The sequence below is a fragment of the Cornus florida genome, unplaced genomic scaffold (assembly GCF_030987335.1).
Source record: "Cornus florida cultivar Cherokee Brave unplaced genomic scaffold, ASM3098733v1 CherokeeBrave_3.0.0_Hap2_Chr10, whole genome shotgun sequence".
Classification (NCBI taxonomy): Eukaryota; Viridiplantae; Streptophyta; class Magnoliopsida; order Cornales; family Cornaceae; genus Cornus; species Cornus florida.
In genome coordinates this window covers 15,059,119-15,068,319 of record NW_026775580.1, presented here as the reverse complement: position 1 = coordinate 15,068,319, position 9,201 = coordinate 15,059,119, and the positions used below count along the sequence as shown (strand labels likewise).

The window sequence follows — 9,201 nt, the reverse complement described above, 5'->3', positions numbered from 1 at the left end:
TAGCTTAGTTGTAGTGCAGTTGTTAAATGGGAGGACAATCCATGCTTTTTGTTTGATGTTCCATGCTTTTGAATGCAAGTAGCATAAGTCTCTAACCTTGTGATGCGTTTGGATTGTGAGCTTAATGAAAGGATTAATGGCTTAGTCTGATATATTATGCTTTTCACTATGTTGCTTAGTCAATATATGCTTAATTGGTCATTCTTGCTAATTGAAACAACCAAACACACACACACAAATATTGCAACACATATCTTCTCCTCATTAATCATTCATTAAAGGTGTAGAAAAGTATACTTAGTGGTGATCTCTAAACCCCAAGATCTCTCTCTCTCTCTTTTATTCTCTTTATTACATTATTGTTTACTTTAGTTTAATTTGCATTTAGTATAATTCAACCAACCAACCACTATTTTGATCACTCGACCTACTAACCCTAATCTTGATTCCTTAACCTAATACGACCCACCAATCCCTTGGGACGATCCCTACTTGCCCTAGCTATTTTTTTAGTGAAAGGTAGTAGTGGCAATTTCTAAATGTAAAACTTGGCCACATTCATCATAGCTCTACACTATTATCTTTTAGTGCACAAACTTTGGGTCAGTGTACGGCAAACCACCAAGTTTTTGGCGCCATTACCGGGGATTGATTGAAGGTAACGTCATATTTGTGGAATCAATTAGGAATTAGTACTCTTTTGATCGTGTGTTTACTTTGCTTTTTATTTTTCTTTTAATTACTCATTGTGTTTGTTCTTGTTTGACTATGAGTATTGAGCTAGGAAGCAAGCAAAGGAGCATTCAAGCAAAGGAGCTAAGCAAAAGAAGGAAAAAGCTAAAAATCTAAAAATTTGCAAAGTAAAAATTGGAGTTGAAGTGCTACATGACCTTTGTGAGCTTTTCCTCACTCAACCCTTAGTTAAATTGTCGGCCCGCGTGGAGGTTTGTATTTCAATTCTTAGATAAATCGTGAGCCCGTGTGGAGGCATTTTATTGTTCTTTGCATATTTTACAAGCATGGGAGTATAGGATCATTGCATGAGGTGAAGTGTTTGTTCATTGCTTGTTACTTGTTGTGTCTTTTTGTGCATGCATGGTTATAGGTCATTAAATCCTACTTTTGTCCCTTTAAATTTTCATCTTGAATCCATTGTTCGAAACCCTAGGGGAAAAGGAAGTTCTAGTCAATCCATTTCATCAATGGAAGGACATATTAAGGACCATGTGGAGGACCTTGGTCACATAGACCAACAAGGTATCCTCCATCCCAATGTGCATCATGATAACATGCAAGTACCATTAGGCATGCCAAGGCCATTCGTTCATCCACCACAACAACAACGCCAAGTTCCATTGGAAATGCCAAGGCTAATCTATGCTTCACCACCTCCCATCATTCAAGGCAATCAAGGTGCCCATGTTGCACCTCCAATTGTTAATCCTCCCCTTGCTTTAAGAGATCACTATGTGCCTAATGAATATAATGCACCCACATGCATTCAATTGCCACCATTTAGAGCACACAACTATGAGATCAAGCCACAAACCATTCAAATGCTTCCTAACTATCATGGACTTCCAAGTGAAGAACCTTACAAGCATTTGGATGAGTTTCTTGAAGTATGTTCCACCGTGAGATACGCGAATATGTTGGAAGAGGTCTTAAGGCTTAAAATTTTTCCATTCACCCTTAAAGACAAGGCAAAATATTGGTTTAACAATCTTAGGCCTTTTTTAATAACTTCTTGGGTAGAAATTCAACAAGAGTTCTTGAAGAAGTACTATCTGGTTTCTAAGACCAATGCCATGAGAACCTCAATTGGGGAATTTTCACACGGGGATGGGGAAACGTTCCATGAGGCATGGGAATGCTTTAATGAATTACTTAGGAAGTGTCCACATCATGACATGCCCAAACGGCAATTAGTTCAATATTTCTTTGAGAGCTTACCGGACAGTTATAAGGGCATGGTTGATGCTTCCATGGGTGGCTCTTACATTGATAGGCATGAGGATGATGTGTGGCATCTTTATGAGAGCATGAGTGAAAATTCTTTGCATCGAATGTTATCTTCAAAGAATGGTAGAAATTCTAGTGGTAGGAAGAGTGTTGGCTTGCATCAAGTCGACCACTCCAATGAAATTGCCGCCGAGATGAAATCATTATCTCAAAGGTTTGATTAATTCTTGATTAACCAAAACTCGGTAAATCAAGTATCTTCCTTCCCTAACCATTCTCATCATGCATCTAATGAGACATGTATGACTTGTTCAAGTGTTTTACATTCTACTTCCAACTGTCCCCATGGACATGTGCAAAGTGAGCATCATGAACAAGTAAATGAAACATTTGTGAATCAAGGGAACAATCTTTATGGCAATCACTATAATCCTAGTTGGAGAAATCACCTGAACTTCTTTTGGAAAAGCCAAGGGGAGGACTCAAACCCTTCCCAAGGTGGTTTTCGAGGAAAGTACATTCCACCTCCAATGCAAGGGGAAGGTTCCCAAGGTTTTAGATCATCATACCAATCACAAGGAAACCAATTTTCAAATTCTCATTTTCCCAATCAATCATATTCCCAAGGAAATGTTAGAAGTCCCACTTTTGAAGAGAAAATTTTAACCGCTTTGGGCACTTTAGAGGCAAACACATAATTACTTCATTCTCACTCTCAATCCATTGCAAAGCTAGAAACCCAAATAGGGCAAATAGCTAGCATTTTAAATGCAAGAGAGAAAGGAAAAATGCCTCTAAATGCCCCACCAAAGCAACAATGTGTTGTGGAGACACATTCCTCATCGGAAGGTCACATAATAGAGCATGTCAATGCGGTGACTACCTTGAGAAGTAGAAAGATTATGGACAACCAAGTGGGTATGTCTAATAAAGAGAGTGAACTGGTGCAACCAAAAGTTGACACCCATCCCGTTTCATATCATATTCCTCCTTCATTGCATATGCATGATCTTTCAAATGAGAATGTGTTGAAAAGTGATTTTGAAAAGAGAAATTTGCAAAATGATTTGAAAACTTTTTGAGTTGATGAAACTTCAAAGAAAAATTCTGAAAAGGTTTTTGAGCCAAAAGCTCCATTTCCGGATGCCTTAAAAGGATCCATTTCAATTGACAAGCAAAAGGCCAAAAAAAATGAAATTATGGATGTGTTTAGGCAAGTGAAAGTTAATTTTCCGCTTTTATATGCGATCAAGCAAATTCCGACTTATGCCAAATTCTTGAAAGACTTGTGCACCAAAAGAGTAAGAATAAAAGCCAAGCACCTAGAAAAGTGGTCTTAACCGAGCAAGTGAGCTCAATTTTGCAACATAACACTCTTCCAAAGTTTAAGGACCCCGGTTCACCTACCACTTCATGCATCATTGGTGATCATATCATTAATCGGGCTCTTCTTAACCTTGGAGTAAGTGTTAACCTTCTTCCATACTCGGTATATGTCAAATTAGGCTTAGGAGACTTGAAACCGACATCAGTGGTTTTGCAACTTGCTGACCGATCAATCAAAAAGCCTAGGGGTATCATTGAGGATGTCTTGATTAAAATTGATAAATTCTTCTTTTCCGTTGATTTCGTTGTCATTGACACGGAACCGGTCCCAAATCCTACTTGGTCATCCTTTCTTGGCAACCGCGAATGCCAACATTAATTGTAGGACATGGATAATGAAAATCTCATTTGGCCACATGAAGGTGAAGTTAAATATTTTCAATCCAACCCCCAACTCATTTGACAAGCATGAAGAGGTTAATGTTGTAGAAAAATGTCATGACCTTAAAAGTGAAGGAATAGAGTTTTTAAGTGAAACCAAAGTTTCAAAAGATTCATCTTCAACCTTGCATTCTAAGAAAGTTGTTTCGAATTCTTGTTGTGAAAGGGCATGGAAGCCCAAAGATTGCATTGACCAAGGACCGAAAACTTCTTTTGAGCTTAATCCAACAAGTTCTCTAGGGAACCATTTGTTGGGTGGAGTTCAACACACTTATCACCCCAGTAAGGAGGGGATGCATTATAAGATTTTTGATCCAGGCTAAAAGAGCCCAACGTCTTGCTAGAGATGTTAAAGACTAGCAAAAGCATTTCGTAGGGTGTCAAAACCCTATTTCTCCCTCATTTTTATCTTACATTTCATTTCTTGCGAAGTCTAGATATTTGCTTTGAGTTCATATGCATTGTTGGGACTTGTGATTAGGATTGCATGAGCTTTCATGTTGGAATTGAGCATTTTACATAAATTCAATCGATCTCTAAGGAGTATTCGATCGATCGAACTTCTACCTGCATCTAATACTTAGACAAATTTTGAGCCTGCACAAACCTGCATATTTCAGCTCCCTGTCTCATCGATCAAAGACATTCATAGATCGATCTAAACTTCTTCGATCGATCTAACTCCACCATTGGATCAATCTTCAGTCCCAACACTTAGAAAATTTTTGAACCCAAAAACCCGCATATTTTTACCTCTCTGTCAGATCGATCGAACATTTGTTCAGATTGATCCCCATTCTGGAAATTCATTCCTTTGACTTTGTTTTGACTTTCAAATTTTAAAATCTAAAAAAATATTTTTCAATTTTTAATTTTTAATTTCTATTTAAAAAAAAATTCAAAGGAGAGATTATTACAATTCGATCGATCTGAACTTTCAGTTCGATCGATCGAATTGGTTCGGGAAAGTTTTTAAAAATAGAAGTCAAGGGTTTGTAAATCAATTCAAAGATCGATCTAACCCTCTCAATCCATCGTTCCCTTCGCCGCTGCACATCCCATCTTCTCCATCTCCGGCGAGGTCCATCGTGTTCGCTACTCTCTCTCCTCTCGGATCTTGATTCACATCTCACCCCCTTCGCACCTCCACTTCTCTCTTGATTCTGGTGAGATTCGAATCATACTCTTGTGATTTTAAGCTTCGATTTGATGCATATATGCTTTAAATGTTAGATCTAAGTTGTTATGATGATGAATATCTCCATTAATGAAGCTTTGAGCTCTGTGTATATATATGTGTATATATATGTATATATGTTTTGTATAGACTTTGGATTTTATTTGATTTTCGGAGTTATGGGCCGAATCCAGTGACTAGGATTGATGTTTGTTGTGTTGATGGGCCCATGACCATGTTTGTGAAGGCCCCGTGCCATCTACGTCATAGATTTATGACTTTTCGTTTTCTATTACAGAGTTTGATTGATCGAACATCCTTCTCCGATCGATCTGAGTGAGATCGATCCCACTTATTTTTAAGATCAATCGAACTTTTATCGATTTCTTATTTTTAAGATCGATCCAAGTGAGATCGATCTCACAACTTTTGTGATCGATCGAACTTTACAGATTTGTAACACACACTTCGTCCATCATATATTATGTTTCATGCTATCTCATACATGCCCAATGCCTGCGTTTTCTACATTGGATGCATTTCATACTTATCCTGTCTAGCATGCTTTACATCATGTCACTTATTCCTTGTCACTTGCATAGATTCATGTTTTTTTATATGTTTTGTCTATCTTATTTGACATACATGATTCTATGAACTGTGCTTTAATTCTTTATATCGGCACTAACTTCCCTTGTAAGTTTTCTTTTTCTTTTTGTAGGCAATGGATAGAGTGAAGACCGTTGCCAAGCGGCAACATGGCCCACAGAGGCGGATCAGGCCTAGGACAGAGGAGCCTGCAGAGCCCTCACATATTCAGGAGGACCAGCCAGCCGAGCCCACTCTACCTCAGTCTCCCTTATTTGACAGCAGATTGCACTCTGCTGCTGAGGCATCTACTTCATAGGCTCAGGCTGAGGCTGTACATTCACCATCTCCTTCACCTCCATTAGCTCAGCCAGCTCAGCCAGTTCAGGAGCTAGACCAGCCTTTGCCGAGATATACACGCCTTTCAGTGGCACACGAGTTGGTCTTTAACATAGATTACTTCTCCCGATCAGTACTTACCCGATCAACATATGATGATATATCACGGAGGGGCCTTGTAGGCATTTTTGCCCCTGTCACATACCCAGTGTACCTGAGGCTAGTACGGATGTTTTGGACCAACTTCCTCCTTCCTCCGGGCCTCTATTTATAGGCTTCTTGGATTAATAGAACGATGACACATGTCCTCTCCTGATAAAGACAAAATCATAATTGGGCTGGGCTGGCTATGTTGTGATGATTATTTATAAAATAATTATTCCAAATATATTTTATTAGGAATAATTATCTTTTTATTGAATCATTTGGGCTGGGCTAATTAAGTAATTTAAGTGGACCAAGTTTGGGCCAATTAAATAATTTAATTAAACATAAGACCCATATTTGATGGGTCAATTTGTCAAAACAAAAGTCCATAAAATTTTAGTGTTTACAAATTGCCCCCACTTCGAGTCCCATGTTTGACAGGACTTGTCTCCTTTTTCAAGTGGGTCTTGAAGTATCCAACTAGGTCTTTTAATTGTAAAAGGCTTTCCTATCCAACTTTAGATTATAATTTTACTGTCCTATTTGAACTGAATTACACAAATTCCAGTACAAATAGAAGATATTTTATTTTCTATATATACCTATCCATGCTATAGGGTTAGACATCAATTTCAAAGCCTCTGAAGACTTGTTAGATTACGGCCTCTGCTCGAACAAATAATCAGTATTACTTTTCTCTTTTTTTTTTTTTTTTTTTTTTTTTTTTTTCTTCTCTCTTTTTTTTTTTACCCATTTTTTTTTTCTTTTTCTTTGCAATTTTTTTTTTCTTTCCTTTTTTTTTTTTTTTTTGCATGCATTTTTTTTTTCTTTCCTCCTTTTTTTTTTTTTTTTTTTTTTTCTTTTTTTTTTTTTTTGTTTTTTACTCATTTTTTCTTTCCTTTTTTTTTTTTTTTTTTTTTTTTCACTTGATCCATTGTTCCATTGGAATACATCTTTACTAGTCCCTCTAGGACCCATTGTTCTGTTGGAACGCATCTAGTCCGTCAGGACCTATTATTCCATTGGAACACATCTTTACTAGTCCGTCAGGATCCATTATTCTATTGGAACGCATTTAATCCGTCAGGACCCATTGTTCCATTGGAACACATCTTTACTAGTCCGTTAGGACCCATTATTCCGTTGGAACGCATCTAATCCATCACGACCCATTGTTCCTTTGGAACGCATCTTTATTAGTCCGTCAGGACCCATGAGTTCCGCTGCTATATATATATATATATATATATATATATTTCTTTTTTTTTGCAGAGAAATCCACTTTGATAAAAGTCAAGAATGAAGTGAATGGTGGAGGCAATAAAATTCTGACCAAGATCCCAAATAAAGTAAACTTGACAAATTTTTCAACAAAACTCCATCAAAATCTTGACATGTTGCACAAGTATGCTTGTGCATCCGCCTTTGAATACAAAACTCCATCAGAATTTGACTTTATGTTCTTGTGCATCTAGACATCACTCTCGAATGTGAAATTTGACTTGAAGTTAATATCTTACGTAAGTGGGCTTGAACATAATCTCCATAAGAACTTAACTATGTACAAGTGCACTTATGCATTATTTTCGAAGACAGCGCTTGATTTGGAGTTGACGGCTTGCACTAGTGTAATCCTCTTTGAAGATGGAGTTTCACCTTATCTTGGCAAAGCCTTATGTAATCCAAGCTTGAGTTCGGTGTGGACTGGCCTGAAATTTGAAGATAATTTAAGCTGATATCAATGAGCGTTGTTGATTTTACCTTCTCTAGTTTTTTTTTTTTTTTTTTTGAAGGCTTGGAAGTAGTCTAAGTTTGAGTTTGACATGATCAATTTGAAATTTGAAGATAGTTTATGCTCGTACCAAGGAACGTTGTTGATATTTTTTTTTTTTGGGTTGATTGAAATTTGAATAGACCTTCAAGATGCCTACGTACCCTGAACAGGGATCAAGTCATCACGTAGTTTAATTTTTTATTTTTTTATTTGTAAACAATTTATACTCATGTCAAAAAGTTCTTGATTTTTTTTTTTCTTCAGGCGGACAATTTATACTCGTGCCAAGGAGTGTCATTTTTTTTCTTCAGGTAGACAGTTTAAACTCATGTCAATGAGTGTCATTTTTTTTTTTTTTTTGGGAGACAGTTTAAACTCGTATAAAGGAGTTCTTAATTTTTTTTTTTTTTAGGTAGACATTTTAAACTCGTGTTAAGGAGTGCCATTTTTTTTTTTCTTCAAACAGTTTGTACTCATATCAAGGAGTTTAAAATTTTTTTTTTCTTCAGGTTGATAGTTTATACTCGTGTCAGGGAGTATCTTTAACAGTTTAGGCTCGTATCTGGGAGCACTTTAATTTTAATTATTCTTCAACTTTGCAAGAATCGGATGACAATTCAAGCTGATACTGGAGGGCACGGACTATCTCGTCGTCACTTTGAGGATTTTCTCCTTGGTTTCCTTGACTGAATGCCCCTTGTGATTTTGCACTTTCAGTTGAAGTCATTGTTGTAGCATGGTGCGTTTCTTGATGCAACTCTCTCGAGGTGATCCTTATAAAGAAAGATGAAGCTACTTCGTCATCCAAGTTAGGAAGTATATTGTTTTCTTCTCCAGACTCACTTCCCTCATCTTCTTGAAGGTTGTCGGGTATATCAGGAACATCTTCCTTAGCACTATGATTTTCCATGCTAAGCTCTATGTCATGGGCTCGAGTAACATGCTCTTCAAATGTGCGAGGCTTAATCCTTTATAGGATGTAAAGAAATTCCCAGCACATGCCTTGCGTACATGCTTTAACTATAGAAATTTCAGACAAATGATCCTTACAGCCAAGACTTAGAGCTCGCCAATGGTTGATATAGTTAACCACGGGTTCACCGTTCATCTATTTTGTGTTTATAAGCTCTAGCATACTTACAGAACGACGAGTGCTGCAGAAACGGTTGAGAAATTCTCGTTCCATCTGCTCCCAACTATCAATACCTCTTGCTTTGAGGTCTGTGCACCAATCAAATTCATTTCCTTTGAGGGAACGAATGAATTTTTTGACAAGGAGATCTCCGTTTGTACCAGCATTGCCGCAAGTTTCTATAAAGTGTGTGACATATTGCTTGGGATTGCCTTTTCCGTCAAACAGTTGAAACTTTGGAGGTTGATACCCAACCGGCATTTTTAAGATGTCAATTCTTTCTATGTAAGGCTTTGAGTACATGTGCGCACTTTG

The 9,201-nt window shown here is 37.3% G+C and overlaps 1 pseudogene; it reads right to left on the bottom strand.

Annotated features, from left to right (window-relative positions):
- Positions 1–1,813: 1,813 nt before the first annotated feature.
- On the bottom strand, positions 1,814–1,912 carry LOC132280373 (small nucleolar RNA R71; annotated as a pseudogene).
- Between the last annotated feature and the right edge of the window lie 7,289 nt (positions 1,913–9,201).